The sequence below is a fragment of the Rattus norvegicus genome, chromosome X (assembly GCF_036323735.1).
Source record: "Rattus norvegicus strain BN/NHsdMcwi chromosome X, GRCr8, whole genome shotgun sequence".
Lineage (NCBI taxonomy): Eukaryota > Metazoa > Chordata > Mammalia > Rodentia > Muridae > Rattus > Rattus norvegicus.
In genome coordinates this window covers 130404683-130431118 of record NC_086039.1, presented here as the reverse complement: position 1 = coordinate 130431118, position 26436 = coordinate 130404683, and the positions used below count along the sequence as shown (strand labels likewise).

Below are 26436 nucleotides of genomic sequence, written 5' to 3'. Positions count from 1 at the left end.
ACTATATTAATCCTGCCAATCCATGAGCATGGGAGATCTTTCCATCTTCTGAGGTCTTCTTCAATTTCCTTCTTCAGTGTCTTGAACTTCTTATTGTACAGATCTTTTACTTGCTTTGTTAAAGTCACACCGAGGTACTTTATATTATTTGGGTCTATTATGAAGTGTGTCGTTTCCCTAATTTCTTTCTCGGCTTGTTTCTCTTTTGTATAGAGGAAGGCAACTGATTTATTTGAGTTAATTTTATACCCAGCCACTTTGCTGAAGTTGTCTATCAGGTTTAGTAGTTCTCTGGTGGAACGTTTGGGATCACTTAAATATACTATCATATCATCTGCAAATAGTGATATTTTGACCTCTTCTTTTCCGATCTGTATCCCCTTGACATCCTTTTGTTGTCTGATTGCTCTGGCTAGAACTTCAAGAACTATATTGAATAAGTAGGGAGAGAGTGGGCAGCCTTGTCTAGTCCCTGATTTTAGTGAGATTGCTTCAAGTTTCTCTCCATTTAGTTTAATGTTAGCAACTAGTTTGCTGTATATGGCTTTTACTATGTTCAGGTATGGGCCTTGAATTCCTACTTTCTCCAGGACTTTTATCATGAAGGGGTGTTGAATTTTGTCAAATGCTTTCTCAGCGTCTAATGAAATGATCATGTGGTTTTGTTCTTTCAGTTTGTTTATATAATGGATCACGTTGATGGTTTTCCGTATATTAAACCATCCCTGCATGCCTGGGATGAAGCCTACTTGATCATGGTGGATGATTGTTTTGATGTGCTCTTGGATTCTGTTTGCCAGAATTTTGTTGAGTATTTTTGCGTCAATATTCATAAGGGAAATTGGTCTGAAGTTCTCTTTCTTTGTTGTGTCTTTGTGTGCTTTAGGTATCAGAGTAATTGTGGCTTCGTAGAAGGTATTCGGTAGTGATCCATCTGTTTCAATTTTGTGGAATAGTTTGGATAATATTGGTATGAGGTCTTCTATGAAGGTTTGATAGAATTCTGCACTAAACCCGTCTGGACCTGGGCTCTTTTTGGTTGGGAGACCTTTAATGACTGCTTCTATTTCCTTAGGAGTTATGGGGTTGTTTAACTGGTTTATCTGTTCCTGATTTAACTTCAGTACCTGGTATCTATCTAGGAAATTGTCCATTTCCTGAAGATTTTCAAGTTTTGTTGAATATAGGTTTTGATAGTAAGATCTGATGATTTTTTGAATTTCCTCTGAATCTGTTGTTATGTCTCCCTTTTCATTTCTGATTTTGTTAATTTGGACGCACTCTCTGTGTCCTCTCGTTAGTCTGGCTAAGGGTTTATCTATCTTGTTGATTTTCTCAAAGAACCAACTTTTGGTTCTGTTGATTCTTTCTATGGTCTTTTTTGTTTCTACTTGGTTGATTTCAGCTCTGAGTTTGATTATTTCCTGCCTTCTACTCCTCCTGCGTGTATTTGCTTCTTTTTGTTTTGGAGCTTTTAGGTGTGCTGTCAAGCTGCTGACATATGCTCTTTCTTGTTTCTTTCTGCAGGCACTCAGCGCTATGAGTTTTCCTCTTAACACAGCTTTCATTGTGTCCCACAAGTTTGTGTATGTTGTATCTTAATTTTCATTGAATTCTAAAAAGTCTTTAATTTCTTTCTTTATTTCTTCCTTGACCAGGTTATCATTGAGTAGAGCATTGTTCAATTTCCACGTATATGTGGGCATTCTTCCCTTATTGTTATTGAAGACCAGTTTTAGGCCGTGGTGGTCCGATAGCACGCATGGGATTATTTCTATCTTTCTGTACCTGTTGAGGCCCGTTTTTTGACCAATTATATGGTCAATTTTGGAGAAAGTACCATGAGGAGCTGAGAAGAAGGTATATCCTTTTGTTTTAGAATAGAATGTTCTATAAATATCCGTTAAGTCCATTTGGCTCATGACTTCTCTTAGTACCTCTATGTCTCTGTTTAATTTCTGTTTCCATGATCTGTCCATTGATGAGAGTGGGGTGTTGAAATCTCCCACTATTATTGTGTGAGGTGCAATGTGTGTTTTGAGCTTTAGTAAGGTTTCTTTTACATATGTAGGTGCCCTTGTATTTGGGGCATAGATATTTAGGATTGAGAGTTCATCTTGGTGGATTTTTCCTTTGATGAATATGAAGTGTCCTTCCTTACCTTTTTTGATGACTTTTAGTTGAAAATTGATTTTATTTGATATTAGAATGGCTACTCCAGCTTGCTTCTTCTGACCATTTGCTTGGAAAATTGTTTTACAGCCTTTCACTCTGAGGTAATGTCTGTCTTTTCTCTGAGGTGTGTTTCCTGTAGGCAGCAGAATGCAGGGTCCTCGTTGCGTATCCAGTTTGTTAATCTATGTCTTTTTATTGGGGAGTTGAAACCATTGATGTTGAGAGATATTAAGGAATAGTGATTATTGCTTCCCGTTATATTCATATTTGGATGTGAGGTTATGTTTGTGTGCTTTCATTCTCTTTGTTTTGTTGCCAAGACGATTAGTTTCTTGCTTCTTCTAGGGTATAGCTTGCCTCCTTATGTTGGGCTTTACCATTTATTATCCTTTGTAGTGCTGGATTTGTAGAAAGATATTGTGTAAATTTGGTTTTGTCATGGAATATCTTGGTTTCTCCATCTATGTTAATTGAGGGTTTTGCAGGATACAGTAACCTGGGCTGGCATTTGTGTTCTCTTAGGGTCTGTATGACATCAGTCCAGGATCTTCTGGCTTTCATAGTTTCTGGCGAGAAGTCTGGTGTGATTCTGATAGGTCTGCCTTTATATGTTACTTGACCTTTTTCCCTTACTGCTTTTAATATTCTTTCTTTATTTTGTTTGTTTGGTGTTTTGACTATTATGTGACGGGAGGTGTTTCTTTTCTGGTCCAATGTATTTGGAGTTCTGTAGGCTTCTTGTATGCCTATGGGTATCTCTTTTTTTTATGTTAGGGAAGTTTTCTTCTATGATTTTGTTGAAGGTATTTACTGGTCCTTTGAGCTGGGAGTCTTCACTCTCTTCTATACCTATTATCCTTAGGTTTGATCTTCTCATTGAGTCCTGGATATCCTGTATGTTTTGGACCAGTAGCTTTTTCCTCTTTACATTATCTTTGACAGTTGAGTAGATGATTTCTATGGAATCTTCTGCTCCTGAAATTCTCTCTTCCATCTCTTGTATTCTGTTGGTGATGCTTGTATCTACGGCTCCTTGTCTCTTCCTTTGGTTTTCTATATCCAGGGTTATTTCCATGTGTTCTTTCTTGATTGCTTCTATTTCCATTTTTAATTCCTTCAACTGTTTGATTGTGTTTTCCTGGAATTCTTTCAGGGATTTTTGCGATTCCTCTCTGTAGCCTTCTACTTGTTCTCTAAGGGAGTTCTTCACGTCTTTCTTGAAGTCCTCCAGCATCATGATCAAATATGATTTTGAAACTAGATCTTGCTTTTCTGGTGTGTTTGCATATTCCATGTTTGTTTTGGTGGGAGAATTGGGCTCCGATGATGCCATGTAGTCTTGGTTTCTGTTTCTTGGGTTCCTGCGCTTGCCTCTCGCCATCAGATTATCTCTAGTGTTACTTTGTTCTGCTATTTCTGACAGTGGCTAGACTGTCCTATAAGCCTGTGTGTCAGGAGTGCTGTAGACCTGCTTTCCTCTTTTTCAGTCAGTTATGGGGACAGAGTGTACTGCTTTCGGGCGTGTAGTTTTTCCTCTCTACAGGTCTTCAGCTGTTCCTGTGGGCCTGTGTCTTGAGTTCACCAGGCAGCTTTCTTGCAGCAGAAAAGTTGGTCTTACCTGTGGTCCCGAGGCTCAAGTTCGCTCGTGCGGTGCTGCCCACGGGCTCTCTGCAGCGGCAGCACCCAGGAAGACCTGTGCCGCCCCTTCCGGGAGCTTCAGTGCACCAGGGTTCCAGATGGTCTTTGGCTTTTTCCTCTGGCGTCCGAGATGTGTGCACAGAGAGCAGTCTCTTCTGTTTTCCCAGGCTTGTCTGCCTCTCTGAAGGTTTAGCTCTCCCTCCCACGGGATTTGGGTGCAGAGAACTGTTTATCCGGTCTGTTTCCTTCGGGTTCTGGAGGTGTCTTAGGCAGGGGTCCTGCCGCTCCTGGGCCCTCCCCCACGGGAGCCCAGAGGCCTTATACAGTTTCCTCTTGGGCCAGGGATGTGGGCAGGGGTGAGCAGTGTTGGTGGTCTCTTCCACTCTGCAGCCTCAGGAGTGCCCACCTGACCAGGCGGTGAGTTCTCTTTCCCAAGGGGTCTGGGAGCAGAGAGCTGCTGCGGGCCAGGATCCGCGGGCGTGGGACCTCAGGCAAACACAGATCGTGACGGGTCCTAGATGAACTCTGTCTCTGTGTGTCCCGATCTCACCAGGCAGCTCTCTTGCAGCAGACAAGTTGGCCTTACCTGTGGTCCCGAGGCTCAAGTTTGCTCGCGGGGTGCTGCCCAAGGGCTCTCTGCGGCGGCAGCAACCAGGAAGCTGTGTTATTATTTTAATTAGGATCCTATCCTTGAGCATGGGTGATCTTTCCATGTTCTGATATCTTCTTCCATTTCTTTCTTCAGAGACTTGAAGTTCTTGTCACATAGATCTTTCATTTGTTTGGTTAGAGTTATACCAAGATATTTTATATTATTTGTGGCTTTTGAAAGGGTATCAACTTCCTAATTTCTTTCATGTTTCTATTAAGGATTTTATTTACACACCAATTGTTACCCCTAATCCCACTTGTCTCCTCCCAGGTTTCCCCACACCATCTGTCCTTCTATTCACCATCAAGGATATCCACTTCTCTGGGGCATCACATCTCTTCAGGAATAGGTGCATCCTCTCCCACTGAGGCAAGACAAGGCAATTAGTCTTCAGCTATATATGTGTTTGGGGCCTTGAACTAGCCCTTGTATGCTCTTTGGTTGGAGGCTCAGTCGTCAGTAGCTCCCAGGGGTACATGTTAGTTGATGCTTTTGGTCTTCTTATGTGGTTGCCATCCAGGTTAGTTCCTTTAATCATTCCTCTACCTCTTTCATAGGGCTCACTAACATCAGTCCAAATATTGGCTACATGTATCTGCATCTCTCTCAGTCAGCTGATGGTAAAGCCTCTCAGAAGACAGCCATGCTAAACTCCTGTCTCTAATCACAACACAGTATCAGTAAAAATGCCAGGTTTTGGTGCCTGCCTATGGGATGGATCCCTAATTGGGCTAGTCATTGGTTGGGTATTTCTTCAGACTCTACTTCGTTTTTGTCCCTGCAGTTCTTTTAGATAGGAACAATTCTGGGTCTAAAATTTTGAAGGTGGGTTGGTGTCTGTATCCCTCCCTCCAGGGCCCTGTCTATTGGAGATGGACTGTTCAGGTTCTCTAACCCCATGGTGGGTTATTTAGGCTACAGTTACCCATATTGAGTCCTGGGCATCTCACCTCATATCTCTGGGGTTTTCTAGATGTCACCATGTACCCCATTGCCCACTCCCAGCAGTTGCAAATTTCCATTCATTCTCCTGGCCATCTGTGATTTTCTCCTGTCTTCCCCCATACCTCCTTCCCCCTCCCCCTCTACTTGCCCATTAAAGTCCTTCCCTTCCTTTTCCTCTCATGTTTATTATTTCTATTTCCATTTTTAGATATTTGTGTTAAGTTCCTTGACCTGTTTGTATTTTCCTATATTTCTTTAAGGGATTTGTTTCCTCTTTAATAGTTCTACTTGTTTGTCTGTGCTTTCTTGTAATTCTTTAAGGGAGTTATTTATGTGATCCTTAAAGGTCTCTATCATCTTCATGAGATTGGAATTTAAGTCAGAATCTTGGTCTTTGGGTGTGTTTGAACATCCAGTGCATTCTGTGGTAGTAGAACTGGGCTATGTTGGTGCCAGATTACACTGGCTTCTACTGCTTACATTCTTGTGATTGCCATGGGCCATCTGGCTATCTCTGGGGTTGTGACCTTCGTGTCTTAGATTGGAGCAAGCCTGCTCAGAGTCAGGTTCCCTAGATGACTCAGAGAGCAGAGGGGAAATGTAGGGAAAGAAAAGCTAACCTGTGTGGTTCAGGATTCACAAATCCTATGAGCAGAAGAGAGGTGGTAGAAGAAGTAGGGACATCAGACTGCTCAGGGTAGCTTGGGGAGCACCAGCAGACCCAGATTGTAGAGGAGATGGGTGGGGTAAGAAAACTAACCTTTTTGTTTAAGCAACTCAGGTCTTATGAAAGTGCACAGAGAGGGGGGTGGAGGAACATCTTACAATCATTGTAGTAAAATATATTCTTATCATAATTTCTCCTTCCTCATTTCTAAGATTTTCCCAACGCTCCCTCCCATCTAGTTTCATACCTTTTTTAATCTATCTCTTTATAAAATACACAGAAAACAACAACAACAAAAGCCAACCAGAATTAAAAAAAAAGAAAAAGAGACAGGAAAAATGTACACATGCAAATACACATCATAGAACTCTAAAATCAGAAACCAGAATATATAAGCAAAGGACTGGAAAGGTTTAAAAACTGCCTAAAGAAATATCAGACCAAATAAATGTTGAAAATACCATTGAGGTTATTTTGCTTTGACCTTCTACTGCTGGGCATAGGGCAGTCCTTAAATCAACATAGCCTCCTTTATTCAATACAGTGATAAGTAGCACAAAAGGTTCAAACTCTGTATTTACTTCATGGATCATGTTTAGTCTTGATCCTACATACATAAGTTTTTATTATCTTAATTTTTATTAGTGTATATAATTGTACTTAGTGGTGAGATTTATAAAAGTATTTTATTTATGTATATTATATACATTTTAATATTCATCACTATGTATTCTATTTTTCCCCTGCATCCACCTCTCACTACAACTTTCCAAGATAAGCTTGCATCTATTTTCTACTATGTATTCATGAGGAGTTAGTGTGAATATACAAAATCTAGAATCCACAAAAAGGAAACATAATATTTGTCTTTCTGAATCTGATTAATTTTGCTAATTATACTGTGATCTCTAGCTGAATCCATTTTCTTATTGCCTAATTTCATTCTTTTCGGTTGAAAAGAATTACATTTTGTATATGTATAATAGTTTTGTACATTTATTGGTTCATAGGTATAAAGTACTAGTCTATAACTTAGCTCTTGTAAATAGTGTTGCAATAAATATGTGTGTGTAAGTATCCCTTTGGTATATAATTTAGAGTTCTCTAAGTATATATTTATTTGTGTTATAGATGTTACATGGTAGCACAATTTCTAGTGTTTGGAGAAACCAACACACAGATTCAATTTTCAAGACTCAAAACATAGTTTGCATTTGTGTCAAAGACAAAAATAAGAACGATGTTGAATATTATGATCCATTTATAACATTATTCTTTATCATTGGTATGTTCTATTATCAAATATTTACTTCCAGTACTTCAAAGATTTGTTAGTTCCAAAACTAAGTAATAATTCAAAAGTTTCCCAAGAGCATAAAATTATAGATGTTGCCTTTGTGATGTTTGCCTGGAAAGCGGGAAAGGGAATAACACTCGAAATGTATATAAGAAATACTCAAGTTAATAAAAAAATTTATTATATTCTCTACAGTGCTTATGATGGCACTTAATTTTTCTTGTTATGCTTATAAGTTCCTCCATGGCATTTTCTCTTTAAAAATTAACCTATTTAACCTTTAACTGTACTTTCAATATACTTTAAATATAATTTTTATTATTTTAATGGATTCCTAACCAGACAAGATAAATGGAGGAAGGACAAATTAATTATATTTTTTATGAGGCTAAGATATGCACCTTCTCGTGATACCAGACATCACTTCTCGTCTAGTCATTCAGCTTGTGGATGAGGACAAACAATATAGTATACCCTTAAACCTACAGATTTGGATTAAATTATATTACCATATTTCTTGATTTGCTAGCTTACAGGTAACAACCACACCACAGGACTCCTTTCCCTTCAAAATTGCATGTTTATTTTCATAATTACAAAATATATAAATTATCGATTCTATTTCTAACTTACATAGTTAGCAATCTAAAAATAATTCATCTAATGTGATGTAATTCTGAGAGCATTGAGAGCATTGTCAGTAAAATTATAAATATAACAGTGAATTTATCAAAATAGGCAAAGCTTTAGGAAAAATGAACAAGAATTTAAAGTCTCTTGAAACTTATCTAAGGGAATGCAGGAAATATACACATAAACACACACACATGCACACACATACGCACACACACACACACACACACACACACACACACACGGAACCACATGCGCATGTGCACATGCACATTTGTGTGGCTCCAGCTGCGTATGTAGTAGAGGATGGCCTTTTTGGACACCAGTGGAAGAAGAAGCCCTTGGTCCTGCCAATGTTGGACCCCCAGTAGAGGGGAATGTCAAGGGGAAGCAGGAAGGGGGGTGGATGGGAAGGGCAACATCCTTATAGAAGAAGGGGTAGGGGATAGGATAGGGTGCTTATGTCCAGGAAACCAGGAAAGGGAATAACATTTGAAATGTAAATAAAAAATTACCCAATAAAAGAAAAAAAGATAGAAAACCAGTGTAATATCAGGTAGATTTTGCCACATTTCAGCAATGATTCGTGTCTTAATCTTCCCACAAAACAAATCACTTTGATATAAATTTCACTCCATTGTAAGAGAAATATGGAAATCTTAAATTGTCAGTACCTATGTAAAAATACACTCTTTAGGGAAACTACCAATGTTGAGCATACACAGATAGCACAAATTTGACTTGATGTGTTAAAATAGGAGCCACAAAGGAGGATGTGAAGAGAAGGTGTGTGAATCTAGAAAATGTTAGAGGTGTAGGATAAATATGTTCAAAATATATCATATGTAATTATCAAGGAACTAAACATTAAAAAGGACAACAACAAAGCTGTCAAGTCTTAAAATGCCTTCCATCTATGTTTAACATGGCAAAGTCCTGAAGAATGTATTCAACATGATGACAATACTTTAAGAGTTCTCACTTATTTAGTTAGTGTTAATATACATAACAGTGGGCTCCATTACATCATTTTACACAGGTATATACTCTATTTGGATCATAATTCCTGCCATGAATTTATCTGGTCCCTTATCCCCTGCTGATCATCTCCCTCTTCCTGACTGGTCCTATTCTACTCTGATGTTTTTTGTTTTGTGGTAACCTAATGAGTTTCATCAGGGCTTTTTCTTGGATCAAGGGTAAGGAATTCCTTACAGGGACATGGGCACTCATTGAGGCTATAGCATATAAGAAAATATCTTGCATTCCCCTAACAAATCTGAACTGCCAGTTAGCATCAAAAATCACTAAGACTTCATGACTATCTCCCCCTTACTACTATTAACTGCTTCTGAGTTCTCAGAGAGCAGTTAGGAGTCATATGAGACCCCCTCCTCCCAGAACATGTTAGTTATCTGTGAGTCCCTCGGAGGTGGAGCTCATACAAGTGCCTGTCTTTTGGCTATAATGCTAATAGGCCTAATTTCATACAGGCCTAATTTCATACACGTTTTATGTATGTAATGGTATCTGCTGTGTCTACATGCTAAGAAACTAGAAAAAAGCATGAGAGGGCAACAAGGAGCTTGAATAGGAGCAAATTGGAAATGGGAGTACTAAGTATAGAAGAACTTAAATGCCGATGTGAATAATTATACTGGGTGGGGTACAGGAGTATGTCCTGAGTGCAAATGAAGAAGCCACAGTTAAGGCCAAGAAAGATAGATGTCTCTAAATTCCAGGGCTTATTGTTTTGGGCCAGAGTTTGATTCAGTGCCCATGTCATGTGGCTCACAACTGCCCAAAAATGTAATTCTAAGCCAGTGATTCTGTATAGTTCCACATGTGTGGTGACCCACAACCATAAGCTTACATTCTTGTTATATTGTAATTGTAATTTTGTCACATTTATTATGAGTTGTAATGAAAAATCTGTGTTTTATGATGGTCTTAGTCAACTTCTGCAAAAGATTCAGTCAATCCCCAAAGAAGTCATGGCCCACAGATGGACAACCACTTGTCTAAAGGTTAAGTTATCTGATGCCTTCTTCTGGCACATTCAGGCACCAATACTCAATATTCATGTGCAAATTTCTATATAATGACATAAATTATATATATATAATGTTTATATTAAAATCCACAATTAAATATACTAACTTTTAGACTAATTAAAAGATAAAATAAAATGAAATAATTTAAATGAGGTACCCAATATAGTTCATGAAACTATTTCAGAAGCCACTACTTTCATTTTCATTTATTAAAGCAGAAGTCTTATTTCAATTTTAGCAAGGCAAACTTATTATATTTGTAATTGTAAAGTCTCAAGTTCTCGTGTAAAAAATGCTAAACATTCTGATAGGCAAGTGAAGCAATCAGAGCCTAAAATATGACTACAGTGCATCAAGACTTTCCCCATGTTCTGAGACAGTCCAAAGGAGAAGTGAACTCCACATATCTTGTCAAAGTAGATGTCTATATTCTAAAAACATATTCTAAAAACATAAAACAACTTCTCTCTGTGTGTCTCCCTGTCTCTGTCTCTCTCTCTCTGTCTCTGTCTCTCTCTCTCTCCCTCTCTCTCTCTCTCTCACACACACACACACATTTTCGTTCTCTGTTTCTCTTTCTCCCTTCCTTCACTTGTTCTGTCTCCCACCCTCCCTCCCTCTACACTCTTTCTCTCTCCCTCCTCTCTCCTCTATATCCCTCCCTTTCTCTCCCTCTTTCTTCCTCCTTCCCCTCTCTTTCTCTTTGTGTGAGAAAGGGGGTATATCAGAAAGAATTAGAGCTTTGAGTTTTGAAACATTAAAATCACACCCTTCTCAAAGTTTCTATAGAGGTTGTGAACGGTTCCTGAGGAAAGAATGGGTTTCTCTTTCAGTGGCATAGCCAAAATAATTTATCCCAACTATTATAAGTCATCACTCATCCATGTTTCTGTAAGTATTTCTAATTAACTCATTGTTTTTCTATGGTGACGTTCCAGGTAAAATGAAGTTGTTACATCTCCACAGGAAACATACATAGAGTAGCAGTCAATATATCTTAGCATGTAGCATGTAATATATGTTAACACATTGTTTTTACTTTCACATAAAAATATAGTTAATTAGTAGTTACAAAGCATAATGCAGAAATATGCCCAAGATTATTGCAACCCTAACCGGACTATAGGATACTGAGGTGGTTTTTATTTAATTCACTATTTCAATGTTCACAAAAAGCAAATAATTCATAGTGAGACTAGAATATTTTAAGCTTAAATAAGTTATATCAGTTATAATAGATGCTATCAATTTTATAAACAATTTGAGATATTACTAAATATATAGTTTGGTGGCACAGAGATATTGGTGTATATATATATACATATATATATATATGTATATATATATCATACTGTAATCTTCATTGGAAATTGTTAAAACTACAAAAATCTTAGAATTATTTTTTACACTCTACAATTTGCTGTTGGAGGGTCCCACAAGATGCTGAGCATCACTGAACAAATGATTGATTTCTTTAATTCTCACAAGCAAGAATCAATTATTAAGCCAGATAAATTCATTCAGTGTATTTCATACTTGATTCTACTCCAATACTGTTTCTACAAATGGAAGCTAGTTTGAAGTTTGTCCCACAACTTAAAAATATCCTTTATAGGTTCATACTTCATTTTAAAGCAGTCTTCTTATTGTCCCAAGTGATTTATTGTGTTTGTTCATGATAACAGCATATTTGTATGTGTAAGTTACTATATTTTAAATTAAAATTCCACGTATCAAATTTGGTAAGTGGTACACAATACATGTTTTCAGCAAACTAATACATCTTTAAAGGTAAATCTTGAAAGGATAATTGCAACATAAAAATCCAGGGTTTCAGAATCAAGAGAAACCAATCTTAAGGAGGCAATGTATGATACAAAGTAATGAAAATGAATTCTGATGAGCTGTTTCTTCCTGATAGATACAGAACATTTAATCAGGATAATTAAATTGCTAGAAGGTGTTTAGTTGGTATAAAACATAAGTCTGTTGTGTTGGTTCTTTTAATTTTTGTCAATCTGACAGAAAATAAATAGATTGATTTGGGAAGAAAGAACCCCAGTTTAGGAATTGCCCTCATAAAATTGGCCTAGAGGCAAGTCTGTGAGACATTTTCTTGATTGGTGATTTATGTGGCAGGGCACATCCTACTATGGGTAGTGTCAATCCAGGGTTGCCAAAGAAAACAAACTGAGCAAGCTAAGGAAAGCACCCCAGTGTTAGATTTCTTGCTCTGGCATTCATCATGATAAACTATAAGACACATGATGAAGTAAACCCTTTCCTTCCCAGGTTACTTTTAATCATGACTTTTGTTTTGTTTTGTTTTGTTTTTTTAACTCAGCAGTAGAATGGGAACTAAAACATTTCTATAAGTACAATATGTACCTTTTGGATGTACATGTTATTCTTTGTTATTAAAAACCCAAGCATCAAACTTGAAACGTGATTACATGATATATATATTTTCTTTAAAAAAATCTGTATTTAACATACATATTCAGAAATTGAAGGACGTAGCATAGCATTGGTTCATTGGATGTGAGAGATTAAAAGGTCAATTTTAAACAGGAATCCAGAGAGACTAGGGACTTGTAGTCTCTTCTGTGGCTCTTCAAAAGTGGCATGCTATCTGCCATGATATTTATAGGTTTCAACCCTCTCAAACTATAAGACCGAAATTAATTCTTATGGTTTCAGATAGTGAAATACAATCATAACTTTCTGCTCTTTCCTTTCTCAAACACCAGCTATTTCCCCTCTAATGTGTTCCCTCCCAATTTCATGTCTTTTTTTATAGGTGGTAATTCACTAAATCCAATTAGTGCTGCCCAGATGAATTGGATATGAGGCTATCTGATAGAATGCAGAAAATCTTAGATAGAATACCCTCTCCAACAGCTACCAACTGTCAATTGCTCCTCATAAGAGGTGGAGCATGAAAAATACATTCTCTTATTTATGTCCATAATTCTAAAAACTAAATACTGATAACTATGTGAAATAATATTCTTTTATGTTTTTTACATTTTTAAATTTTTTTGTTTTGTTTTGTTTTTTACATTTCAAGTGTTGTCCCTGTTCCAGCACTCCTATAGCAAACCCCTCATCTCCCTTCCCATTTTTCTCTAAGAGGGTGCTTTTGAGTTTAATTGTTTCAATCAGTTTTGAAAATAATTTGGAATGGCAATATTAAACTAAATATTTAATATCTCATGATGATAAGATCACTCATCTAGGTGTTATCAGTAGCAGATAGATTCATGTTTTTAAATTAATCATATTGTAATAGAAAAATCACCATCAATGAATTTACAACAAAATGAATGACATATTTTAATACATTTTTGAAAAATCATTACAAAATACTGAAAATAAAGCAGAACTATACTCTTTTTTATCTTTATTAACTTGAGTATTTCTTATTTACATTTCGATTATTATTCCCCTTCCCGGTTTCCGGGCCAACATCCCCCTAACCCCTCCCCCTCCCCTTCTATATGGGCTTCCCCTCCCCATCCTACCTTCATTACCACCCTCCCCCCAACAATCACGTTCACTGGAGGTTCAGTCTAGGCAGGACCAAGGGCTTCCCCTTCCACTGGTACTCTTAATAGGCTATTCCTTGCTACCTATGAGGTTGGAGCCCAGGGTCAGTCCATTATTTCTTCGTTGACAAAAGTTATCATTGAGTAGATAGTTGTTCAGCCTCTGTATGAATGTGGATATTCTCTTGTTTTTGATGCTCTTGAAGACCAGCCTCAGTCTTTCCTGATCTGATAGTATCCATTGGATTATTTCAATCTTCATGTATGGGTAGAAGATTGTGTCCAATTTTATGGTCAATTTTTGAGAAAATATCATGAGATGGTGAGAAGAATGTATGTTTTATTTTAGGGTGAAATGTTCTGTAGATAACAGTTAAGTCCATTTGGTTCATAACTTATTTTACTTTCACTGTGTCTCTCTGTTTAGTTTCTCTTTCCATGATCTGTCCATTGGTAAGAGTTAGGTAATGAAATCTCCTATTATCACGTGAGGTTTAATGTATGCTTTGAGCTTTAGTAATGTTTCTTTTACAAATATGGGTACCCTTGTATTTGGGGCATAGATGTTCAGAATTGAGAGTTCATCTTGGTGAATTGTTTTTTTTTTCTTTTTTTTTAGAGTATGTACTTTCCTTCCACATCTTTATTGATAAGGTTGGAGGTTGGTTTAAAGTTTATTTTTTGAGCATTAGAATGGCTATTACAGCTTGCTTCTTGGGACTATTTACTTGAAAAAATTTTCCCATCATTTTACTTTGAGTTGATGTCTGTCATTGACTCTGAAGTGTGTTTCCTATATGCAGCAAAACGCTGGATCCTGTTAATGTATCCAGGCTGTTAGCCTATGTCTTTTTACTGGGGAATTAGGTCCATTCATGTTGACACATATTAGGGACCAATGGTTGTTACCTCCTGGAGGAAACTGTGGCTCCAGATACATATGTAGCAGTGCCTTGCCTGACATCAATGGAAGGGGAGGCCCTCGGTTCCTGGAAGGCCTGATGCCCCAGTACAGGGGGATGCTGGAATAGTATGGCAGGAGACTGTGGTTGGGGGCACATTCTCATACAGACAAAGGAGAGGGGAGAGTGTGGACCTGGGATGGGGGTTTGGTGGAGGGAGTAAACAGGAAGTGGGGTATCATTTGAGATGTAATCAAATGGAATGATTAAAAAATTTGTGGCAGAAACAGTGGAGAAAAAGAGGAACAAGAAAAAAAAAGGAAATCTTTTTTGTTGGATGTTAGAATGGTTAAACTATGTTGATTCTTTGGTTCGTTTGCTTGTACAGGTCAGATAAGGATAATGAGTGCTCATATCTTGAACTAAAAGTGAAAAGCAGAGAGAATATCCTGGACATAGTGAGATGATATTAGCTCTGAGTTTCTCCCTACAATTATATACTTCTTCCTAAACACAACCCCAGTCCTTCAAGCAACATTAACCATTTAGGACTAATTGTTAAAATTCCAAATATTAATGGGGGAGATTCTTTCTTAAAGCATAACAGCACCCCCTCCTCTCAAGGTTCACAGTCACCATGTAGGAGATAGTTTAATGACTGCAAGAGCCAAAGGTAGTAAATGACTACAGAAAATGTCTTTTCCAAACAAAAGAAGACATTTCTACATGTGAAATGTAGTAGCTATAACTATATGCACAAGACCAGTACAAGATCAAGCCAGACAAATCCTATCATGTAGTATAACTTCTTATGACTTTTTCTGGCATCCTTAGTTCATCTTACCCTCTTCCCTCCTTCTGTATTTAGAGCTCTCCCTAATTGGAACCTGACTATTCTATGTCCTCCTTCAGTTCACTTGTAACCTGCTGTTGCCCAGTCTATTACTCTCTAACTACTAAACCTTCAATTGTCCCTTTTTTCTTTCCTGGTTCTGATGCTTCTTCAAGTTATATGGTCACATTGAAAGATTTATAGTTAGGAATCTCTGATGAAAAAGAATATGCAGTATTTCTGTTTCAGTGTCTAGATTAAATCAGTATAATTTTTACACTTTATTTATATACCTGCAGATTTTCTGACTGCATTTTTTGGCAGATGAATATTGTGCCGTACTGTACAGGGACCATATATCCAATCATCAGTAAAAACATTTGTTATTTTTATTTCCTAGTTATTATGAACATAGCAGCATTGAATATTATTCAGAAATATTTGCAGAAGAATGTTGAGTGACTGGGCATATAACAAGGAATAATAAGTTCCACCACTCCTAAAAACAAAAATCCTTGTAATTTACTTGAGTAGGAGCTAGATGCTTTAGTTTATTTCCCTATTGCTGTTATAAAATGTTCTGACAAAAGTGACTTTTGTGTTTTTTTAGAGTGAAAGTGTTTATTTGACTCCCAACTTCAGGTTACTGTTACCTTGACAGGGAAGTTACAATAGTGAGAGCTTCAGAAATTTTATGACATCAAACGCAGAGTAAAAAGCAGAGGACAATGTATTAATACATTTTCAGTTTGCTGTTCCAATTTTTAAGTAGTCCAGGATGTCTGGACCAGGCAATGATCTTAAACACAATTAAGATTGACTTTCCTGTATCAAGTAACAGTCAAGTTATTTCTGCTCAGATAATATCTGAGATTATTTTTAATTTAGAATGAGATTATTCTTAATTTATTCTTAATTTATTATAGGTATGTTCAGTGCCTTGATCCCTAAGTTTCAATTAGTTAACTAATTCCAACTATCATATTAGGTATTATAAAATATGCCTTATAAATGTTTATATTATAATTAATTTTCAGAACAATACTTTGTTTTAGAAATAACATTTCTATTTTCTATAAAATAGAAGGATAATACATTTCCACAATTTTCAAACAAATTCAAAGAACTAGAAATCCCAGATATGAGTTTTATCATCATGAACACTTGAGAAAATTACCTTTTAGTCACTTTCATGATTCAACTGGACTTTGTTTAAACTAGTAAATTGAGAATTAAAATAAGTATATTGCTAAATATTTATGACAGTACCCAAAATGCAATGAAATAACGATGTTTAAAAAGTTTGAACTATAGACAATGGTGTAGTATACTTTCATACAATTACTTTCTTGCCAATGAGGTAAGAACACCAGGTTATTTAACTTCTGAAATAATTTGAAATAATTAAATACTTAAATTTGAAATAATTCAAATTTAGTAGCCAGTTATTAAATACAAAAAAAGTTCTTGACTTATTTTTCTCATTGTATCATGAATTTTTAAATGGGACATGGAGTTAAAAATATTTTATTTGTAAGATAATTGTTATGCTTGCCATAGTTACCTGAATAATTCTTCAAATCTGTACTAAAATTCACCCATAAAAAGAAAGATCTTGTCAGAAGAAATGTGGTATTTTCTCATTGTAAAGTTTTGTCAGTATTCTCAGAATTCTTTCGACTTTCTGTACAACAAGCAGTCTCACCTATTAGCTTCTTTCCTAGCATATTCTCAACATAAACATAAATACTTGACATAAAGCAGAAGATTTTGATGTAGTGTAGTATACCATTTGAGACATTAGCAGAGAAAAACTGGAACACTGCCAGAAATGAACTTTAAAAAAGATGTATGGGAACATGTGAAAATAAGCAAAACTTATTAATTTTAAAACATGAAAAATTTTTATATATGAGTGATGATGTATACTTGTGTGGATTGTGAAGACTACAAAAGGGTAAAAAAGCAATAACTAGATAAATGGAACAAATTAATTAAAAACTTAGAGTTTTGAGTGTCAGAAAAAGTTTTTAAAACATTGAATCTTTGAATTGTTTAATATTATGTATGTGACAATATAAAGTTATATATTATGTGTTTATATTACACATTGTTGTGAGATTTTATTCTTTAAAAGTATTGACTGTTAAAAATAGCAAAATATACATAAAACTGAGGTAACATATGTGTTAAATTACATGAAATATGTGCATGATCCCTGCTGCCTCTGGCAACAATGTTGATATCACTGATCGTGCTAGCTTCACTTACCACATTGACAATAAATACTCCATGTTTTCTACAGAAATGTTGTTGATGGCCATGATCCATGTAGTACCATGACACCTTGTGGATTTTGCTACAAGAGACCATGTTTAAAATATTGGTCCATCTTGCTGCTTAAGATAATGTTGAAGAAAGTGTTATGTGCTGCTACAATGGTCAAGTTTTAAGTCTATGACCTGATCTGCAAATTGAAGCTATTTTGAAATAACTGATGACTGTTCACAACCACCAACCAACCATATTGATGTCTATAGTTCCTGTTGCCAATGAAGACCTTGTAATACCCATGATCCCTGTTGCCAACTGAGACCCTGTTGAATTCCATGGTCAATACTGCCTCTTGAGACCAAGTTCAGAGAAGTATTCTATTTTTCAACCAAAAACCACTATTATGTGTGAAACTTAAACAGTTCAATGGGGAGTTATATTGATGTCACAGAACCCTGCTGCTACTGTAGATAAATAATCAGTGGAATCTTTACTGATAAGTACTATCCGTGATTCAGCCCAATTTATGAGAAGTGTTCTGCCATGAATAACCATTTTGATGTCACACTGAATCCTGACACTAGAGGTTTATGTACATGGTCATATCTTCTTTCTGAAACTATCTTGATGTCCTTGATATTCCCATCAATAGACACCATGGTTTATCTCAGATCACTACTACCACTGGCAAACAGGCCATGGGCAAACCCTAATGCCACTTTGGACAGTTGATGACATCAGAGATCCCAACTGCCAAGCAACAAATATTTACATCAATCATCTATGCTGTCACTGGAAACCATGTTAAGATCCAGAGTCAGTGTTGTCTTTGAAGAGCTTCATGATGTCTGAGATCCCTCAACCAGAAGAATTTATTATGAAGATCATTATATGTAAGGGAGCCTAAAGTAACAATGAGATAAGTGCTATTTGCTGCTACTGAAGATGCCTTTGATACCAGTGATCTTATCAGCAACCTGAAGCTATGTTGATGTCAGTGCTGCATGCTGTGACATGCGATCATGATGTTGTCCATTATTCCTATTGCTGACTGAGACCCTGGTGATGGCTATGATACGTGTTGATTCTAGAGAAACTGCTGAAATCCAAAGTCCATACTGATATGTGAGGTCATATTGAGGTAAGTATTCTTAGATGGCACTGGAGATCGGATTGATATCTGAGAGCCTACCTATCACAGGAAATTTGGCTGATGTTCCTGATATATGCATGTACCTCTGATGTCAAACATGCAATGTTCTTTGATGTATGTGATACTCCCTACAAGAAGAAGCTATGTTGATGTCAGTACTACGTATTGTGACCAGCAATCATGCTTGAGTCCATTATTCCTATGGCTGATGGAGACCCTGGTGATGGCTATAATTGGTGTTGCTTCTTGAGAATCTAATGAATTCCATATTCCATACTCACACTCACGATCATACTGAGGTAAGTATTTTTAGCTGGCACTGAAGATCAGACTGATGTCTGAGATCCTACTTGCCACAGGAAATTCAGTTTATGTTCCTGAATCATGCATGTAGCCCCCGATGTCGAACATGCAATATTCTTTGACACCTGGGATCCTACCTGCAAGAAGCTATTCTGATATCAGTGCTGCAGCAGTGCCCAGGAATCATGCTGGAGTCCATTATTCCTACAGCTGGTGATGGCTATAATTGGTGTTGCTTGCTGAGAATCTAATGAATTCCATGCTCCATACTCAAACTCACAGTCATGTTGAGGTAAGTATTTTTACATGGCACTGGAGATCAGATTGATATCTGAGAGCCTACCTGACACAGGAAATTCAGTCGATGTTCCTGATCCATGGATGCAGCACTAGATAATGGCAATGTAATGAAGTTTAATGTCTGTGATCCTATCTGTAAGAAGAAGCCATTTTGGTGTCAGTGATATATTCTGTGACCAGCAATCATGAAGGAGTGTATTGTTCCAATTGATGATGTGGACCGTGGTGATGCCTATTGTCTGTGCTGTTGCTTGAGACACTGAGGAATTCAAAAGTCCATACTAATGCCCAAACTCATTTTGAGGTAAGTGTTCTGAGCTAGCACTGGAGATCAGATTGCTATCTGAGACCCTACTAGCCACAAGGAATTCAGTTGATGTTCCTGATGCATGCAGGTAGCACCACATATGGACCATGTAATGCACTTTGAGGTCTATTATCCTACCTGAATATTAAAGCTAGGTTAATGTCAGTGCTGCATGCTGTGACCAACATTCATGATAGACTCCATCATGCCTATTGCTGATAGAGACCATAGTCCCGGCTGTGATCTGTGTTATTGCTTGAGTGTCTGATGCATTTGAAGGTACATACTTATGCCCAAGGTCATATTGAGGTTAGTGTTCTGAGCTGGCACTGGAGATTGTCTGAGACCCTAACTGCCACAAGAAATTCTGTTGATCTGATGCATGCATATGGCCCCTGCTTTCAGCTAATTATCCTTATTATCAGCAGAAGAGGTAGTGATATCAACAATCTATCCTGCTACTTGGGAAGAGATGTATTACCATAATTCCTTATACTCTGTGAATTGATGCTAATGCCACTGATATATACCTGTCAACAGATACTGCCTTTGGCAACATTGTTGTCAGTGATCCCAGCTACCACTGTTAACCATGTTAAAATCACTAATATAAAGTGCCGACAGAAATTAGGATGATGTCAGTAATCCATACTTCCTCCAGTAGGCATGCTTAAACCCAATGTATGTGATGATTCAAAAGAGACTGTTAATAAGCATCCCTGAAGCCAGAAGAGTCAACAGAGATATTAAAAGTCAATAATGTTTCCCCATGTCATATTAAGTCACATATTCTGAGATATGCTATGTTGAGCTCATATATATATTGACAACAGACTCCATTATATGTCCATTTTATTTTAGGCCTCTAACAGCCATGATATCAGTGATCCCAGCATCCTCATAGGAACAAAATAATGTGAGTGCCTCCAACTGCCAATGGAATTATTACTGATGTATGTTATCCATGCTTCTGCGAATTTGTGAGAGGTTTACTACCATCTGAAACTATATCGATATCAAAAGAATCCTGCCACCAGAGAAGAGACTTCTGTAGATGGTTCCACATGTCCTCTAAAAAAGTCTTGAGAGGCCCGATGCATTGGTATATCCTAGATCTATGATGCCACAGGCAAACAGGTCATCAGTAATCTGACTGCTACTTTAGACTTGATTAATGACATGTGTGATCCCAACTGCCAAGCGAAGTGTATCGACATCATTCATCCATGCTTGCCTTGGTAAACAAGGTTGAGATCCATAGTCACTATTGTCTTTGGAGAGCTATCTGATGTCTGGGATCCTTCAGCCAGAAGAATCTATTGTGAAGGTCATGACCAGTAATGCCACCTAAGTTCGTTATGGGGTAAAGGATGTGTGCTGCTACTGGAGATGCCTTTGAGGCTTATGATCTTACGTGCATCCTGAGGCTACATTGATGTTGGTGCTTCATGCTGTAACCAGCAATCATGATGGAATTCATTGTTCCCATTGCTGATGGAGCCTTTGGTGATGGTTATGATCTTTCTTGTTGCTTGAGAATCTGATGAATTCCAAAGTCCATGTTGATGCCAGTAGTCATATTGGGGTAAGTAGGTAAGTATGCAAAGCTGTCATTGGAGATCACAATGCTATCTAAGATCCTCCCTGCCACAAGAAATTCTTTTGATGTCCCTGATGCATGTATGTAGAGCCTGCTGTCATCCATATAATGTAAAAGATCTCCACTGCCACCAAAGGAGGTAGTGATGTCAAGGATCTATACTGCCACTGAGGAAGATATTTATGACCATAATTTATTCTTCCCTGTGAATTGATGCCGATGTCACTGACATATACCTGTCAATAGATACTGTTATATTCCCCAAGATCCATGTGCCAATGGCAGCCCTGTCAGTGATCCCAGATACCACTGGGAACCATGTTAATACCACTAATCCAAAGTGCCTATAGAAACAAGGATGATATGGTTCATCCATGCTGCTGACAGTGGCCAAGTTGAAATCTACAGTCAGTGATTCTTTTGAAATCATTGTTATTATCAGGCATCCCTGGGATCAGTAGAGTCTACCAGCAAGGCTAATGAAGCTGCCTCAGTTCAGATTGAGCTGCATTTTCTGAGATAAGTTATATTGAAGTCATATAGTGGAAAAACATACTATTGTATGTCCATGAGAAATTAGAGTTGCAGGAGCCATGATATCAGTGATTTCCTGTTGCCTCTTATGACCACCTTAATTTGTCTCTGGCTGCCAATAGAATTTTTACTTCTGTAAGTATTGCATACTTCTGAACAAGTTAAGAGGAGTGTCCGGCAATCCATACACATTTTGATGTAATGATGTATTCTTCCACTAGAGTAAATGTTTCTGTACATGGTCATACCTGTACTGAAACTATCTTGATGTCCCTGATCCTACCTGGCAACATTCACCAGAATATATCCTAGATCCCTGTTGCTACAGGCAACCACTTGTGAGTGATGTGGATTGCCACTTTTGAATAGATTGATGATATATGTGATCCCAATTGCCAAGGAAAATTGTACTCACCCATGCTGCCACTGCTAACCACGTTGAAACCCATAGTCTGTGTGGTCATTGAAGAGCTCCAGGATGTCTGTGATCCTTCATCCAGTAGAGTCTATTGTGAAGTTGCTGGTCAGTACTGCTTCCTAAGGGCATCATGAGGTAAGTGCTGTGTACTGCTACTGGAGACCATTTCATGTGCATGATCCTACCTGGAACCGGAAGCTATGCTGATATCAGTACTGAATGCGGTGAGCAGCAATCATGATGGAATCATGGTTCATGTTGCTGATGGAATCCGAGATGGTGGCTATGATCTGCACTGCTGCTTGAGAACACCTTAAGTTGAAGTGTCCATATGCACTCAAGGCCATATTGAGGTAAGTGATCTGAGTTGGTCCTGTAGATCAGATTGATGTTTGAGAGCCTACTTGCCACAGGAAATTCTGTAAACATTGAATGGATGCATATAGCTCTCAGTGTTGAATATGCAAAATTAAAGATCCTACTGCTATCAAAAGAGGTAATGATGTCAAGGATATATATTGACACTGCAGAAGAAGTTTATAACCTCAATATCTTCTGCCCCCTGAAACCATTTTGATGTCACTGATATATGCCTGAGGCATATGAGACACCATGGCGTTACCACAGATCCATGAGACTGTTGGCAACCTTGTAGTCAGTTATCTCTGCTGTCACTAGGAAACACGTCAATATCACTAACACGAAGTACCTGCAGGAGCTATGATGATAATCATCTCTGCTGCCTCTAGTAGCCATTTTGAAACCTATAGTCCATGAAGCTTCTAATGAGATTTTTAATGTCAAAGACCCTGAAGCCATCAGTCTAATGTGAAGTTCAAGGTCAATACTGCTCCCTTAGGTCACAATGAGTTTCATATTCTATGTTATATTGAGGTCACATATATGATGGCAACAGATACTATTGTGTGTCCATGAGACTTCAGGTCTCTAGCAGCCATGATGCCAGTGACCCTTCCTGCCTCTTGTGGCCACATTAATATGAGTGTCTCCAGCTTCTAACAGAATCATTAAAATGTCTGTTAACCATGATTCTGCCCAACTTATGAGAATTATAGTGTCATCTAAAACCATATTGTTGTCAGGAGCATCCTGCCACTATGGAAGAGGTTTTATACATAATTCTACTTCTCTGAAATTGTCTTGATATGCCTGATACTTTGAGGTCATATATATATATATATATATATATATATATATATATATATATATATAGTGACAACAGAAATTTTTTTTGTGTTCATGATATACCAGGCCTGCAGTAGTCATGGAACTGAACACTGGTGCTTCTTGGGACCACAGTGATATGAGTGTTTTCAACTATAGTTGGAATCTATTGTGATGTCATGGATCAGATCATTGCTCAACCATGTTGAGATCCATAGTTAGTTTTTGTCTTGGAAGAACTCGCTGATGTCTAAGATTCCTCATTCCAGAGGGGTTGATAGTGCTGTTCATGATTGATAGTCAAGTGGAAGGTCTTAATGAGGTAAATGTTGTGTGCTGCTCCTGGATACACCTGTGATACCTGTGATACTACCTACAACCTGAAGTTATGTTGATGGCAGTGCTACATGATATGGCCAGCAATCATGATAGAATCCACTGCTCCTCTTCTTGATGGAGACCATGAGGCCAGAAGAACATGTGGTGATGTTGTGGGTCAATACTGCTGCCTCAGGTCATGTTAAATGGCATGTTTTGAGATATTATATGTTGAGTTCACATATAGTGTGGCAACACACTCTGTTGTATGATCATGATACTTCAAACAGCCATGGCAGTCATCCCTCCTGCCACTTGGGATCAAATTGGTATGCATGGCTCTAAATGCCAACGGAATCCTTACCGATGTCTTTTATATATGCTTCTGCCAATTTTCTGAGATGTGTTTTGCCATCCATAACCATTTTGATGTCACATCATGCTGCATCGTGCCACTAGAGAAGAGATTTCTGTAGATGGTTCTACATGTCCTCTAAAAAAGTCTTGAGAAGCCCGATGCATTGGTATATCCTAGATCTATGATGCCACAGGCAACCAGGTCATCAGTAATCTGACTGCTACTTTAGACTTGATTAATGACATGTGTGATCCCAACTGCCAAGGGAAGTGTATCGACATCATTCATCCATGCTTGCCTTGGTAAACAAGATTGAGATCCATAGTCACTATTGTCTTTGGAGAGCTATCTGATGTCTGGGATCCTTCAGCCAGAAGAATCTATTGTGAAGGTCATGACCAGTAATGCCACCTAAGTTCGTAATGAGGTAAAGGATGTGTGCTGCTACTGGAGATGCCTTTGAGGCTTATGATCTTACGTGCATCCTGAGGCTACATTGATGTTGGTGCTTCATGCTGTAACCTGCAATCATGATGGAATCCATTGTTCCCATTGCTGATGGAGCCTTTGGTGATGGTTATGATCTTTCTTGTTGCTTGAGAATCTGATGAATTCCAAAGTCTATGTTGATGCCAGTAGTCATATTGAGGTAAGTAGGTAAGAATGCAAAGCTGTCATTGGAGATCACAATGCTATCTAAGATCCTCCCTGCCACAAGAAATTCTTTTGATGTCCCTGATGCATGTATGTAGAGCCTGCTGTCATTCATATAATGTTAAAGATCTCCACTGCCACCAAAGGAGGTAGTGATGTCAAGGATCTATACTGCCACTGAGGAAGATATTTATGACCATAATTTATTCTTCCCTGTGAATTGATGCCGATGTCACTGACATATACCTGTCAATAGATACTGTTATATTCCCCAAGATCCATGTGCCAATGGCAGCCCTGTCAGTGATCCCAGATACCACTGGGAACCATGTTAATACCACTAATCCAAAGTGCCTATAGAAACAAGGATGATATGGTTCATCCATGCTGCTGACAGTGGCCAAGTTAAATCTACAGTCAGTGATTCTTTTGAAATCATTGTTATTATCAGGCATCCCTGGGATCAGTAGAGTCTACCAGCAAGGCTAATGAAGCTGCCTCAGTTCAGATTGAGCTGCATTTTCTGAGATAAGTTATATTGAAGTCATATAGTGGAAAAACATACTATTGTATGTCCATGAGAAATTAGAGTTGCAGGAGCCATGATATCAGTGATTTCCTGTTGCCTCTTATGACCACCTTAATTTGTCTCTGGCTGCCAATAGAATTTTTACTTCTGTAAGTATTGCATACTTCTGAACAAGTTAAGAGGAGTGTCCGGCAATCCATACACATTTTGATGTAATGATGTATTCTTCCACTAGAGTAAATGTTTCTGTACATGGTCATACCTGTACTGAAACTATCTTGATGTCCCTGATCCTACCTGGCAACATTCACCAGAATATATCCTAGATCCCTGTTGCTACAGGCAACCACTTGTGAGTGATGTGGATTGCCACTTTTGAATAGATTGATGATATATGTGATCCCAATTGCCAAGGAAAATTGTACTCACCCATGCTGCCACTGCTAACCACGTTGAAACCCATAGTCTGTGTGGTCATTGAAGAGCTCCAGGATGTCTGTGATCCTTCATCCAGTAGAGTCTATTGTGAAGTTGCTGGTCAGTACTGCTTCCTAAGGGCATCATGAGGTAAGTGCTGTGTACTGCTACTGGAGACCATTTCATGTGCATGATCCTACCTGGAACCGGAAGCTATGCTGATATCAGTACTGAATGCGGTGAGCAGCAATCATGATGGAATCATGGTTCATGTTGCTGATGGAATCCGAGATGGTGGCTATGATCTGCACTGCTGCTTGAGAACACCTTAAGTTGAAGTGTCCATATGCACTCAAGGCCATATTGAGGTAAGTGATCTGAGTTGGTCCTGTAGATCAGATTGATGTTTGAGAGCCTACTTGCCACAGGAAATTCTGTAAACATTGAATGGATGCATATAGCTCTCAGTGTTGAATATGCAAAATTAAAGATCCTACTGCTATCAAAAGAGGTAATGATGTCAAGGATATATATTGACACTGCAGAAGAAGTTTATAACCTCAATATCTTCTGCCCCCTGAAACCATTTTGATGTCACTGATATATGCCTGAGGCATATGAGACACCATGGCGTTACCACAGATCCATGAGACTGTTGGCAACCTTGTAGTCAGTTATCTCTGCTGTCACTAGGAAACACGTCAATATCACTAACACGAAGTACCTGCAGGAGCTATGATGAT

At 37.9% G+C, this 26436-nt stretch overlaps 1 long non-coding RNA gene across 8 annotated transcripts in view; it reads left to right on the top strand.

Annotated features, from left to right (window-relative positions):
• The window catches only part of LOC120099203 (uncharacterized), a 139456-nt gene that overhangs the window by 93992 nt on the left and 19028 nt on the right, over window positions 1-26436 (top strand). For 7 of the 8 annotated variants that reach the window (XR_010061535.1, XR_010061532.1, XR_010061534.1 and 4 more), the window contains exons 3-6: window positions 17649-19677; window positions 20542-22585; window positions 23505-24742; window positions 25512-26061. This is a non-coding gene — a long non-coding RNA (uncharacterized LOC120099203). The remainder of the gene's footprint in view (window positions 1-17648; window positions 19678-20541; window positions 22586-23504; window positions 24743-25511; window positions 26062-26436) is intronic. The other variant, XR_010061533.1, reaches the window with a different exon arrangement.